Below are 1124 nucleotides of genomic sequence, written 5' to 3'. Positions count from 1 at the left end.
TTACTTTCGGTTTCGACACCGGAGTGAAGCATGCGCATGCGCAGAAGACTCCGCCTCTTCTTCTTCTTCTTCTTCTTCTTCTTCTTCAGTTTCATGGCGGGTGGTACCAAGGTTAAGGTGCATTATCGCTGCTATGTTGAAGTGTGGATCAGAATTTACCCATTATCAAAAAAAACACAAAAAAAAACAACAAAACACCTTTCTTAAAAAATTATTATAATGCAATTTCCAGCAAAACTGGAAAGCTTTTCTGCATTGTCTACTCTGTACTGCTGTTGATTTTCTCCAAGCTGATTTCTGTCTGCCAGTCTTCTTGCTGACTTTTACAGGAGCAATGTCATCAATAACATTATTCACTTTTGAGTTAAAGGAATCAAGGAGAAGATCGACAGAGTCTGCAGACATGCTTGGTGTTAGAGATATAGCCTCCATAAATAGCACACTAGTGTTCTCGTTAATGCATCTCTTTCTGACAGAGATAGATCTAGATTCAGTGGTAGCAGAGATCAATATATCAAAAAAAAAAAAATACAGAAGTGATCAGATAGTGCTACGTCCTTAATAACAATGGATGAAATGTTTAGACCTCTACTGATGAGTAAATGTAGAGTATAGGGCCTTTCGCACCGCAGGAACCTTTTCATAGTACCAGAACTAATTGTGGAACTACCCACTTTTTGGCGTTTTCGCACCGCCGGAACTGGGTGCGATTTTAGTACCGGACTGCCTTTTCCGAGAACCAAATTAGCTCCTACTCTGGAGCAGGGTCTAACCAGCACAACTGGTACTAATCGTGACGTAAGTAGACATTGATTGGCCAAACGCGTATGAAAACGCCCTCACCCACCATGATTTAAAACGCAGTGTAAACATACTGTAAACATTGTGTCAACTTATTTCGCAAGTATGGAGAACAGCGATAGATGGACGGACGCTGAAGTGCAGGCACTTGTAGCAAATGTAGCACTGCCAGTTGTCGTTGGAGATTCTTAGTCCTCCTTTCCGTTCTTTCAATCGCTTTACGTATACGTCGACTTTCCATGTCCATTATTGTGAAACCCGCGAGACACAACAAAAACACAGCTCCGATCACAGCGTCCTCCATCCTCCTGTTGTTAACGTTG

The sequence above is a fragment of the Sinocyclocheilus anshuiensis genome, unplaced genomic scaffold (genome assembly GCF_001515605.1).
Source record: "Sinocyclocheilus anshuiensis isolate Anshui unplaced genomic scaffold, SAMN03320099.WGS_v1.1 scaffold1611, whole genome shotgun sequence".
NCBI classification, from domain to species: Eukaryota; Metazoa; Chordata; class Actinopteri; order Cypriniformes; family Cyprinidae; genus Sinocyclocheilus; species Sinocyclocheilus anshuiensis.
Note: the sequence above shows the minus strand (reverse complement) of the source record.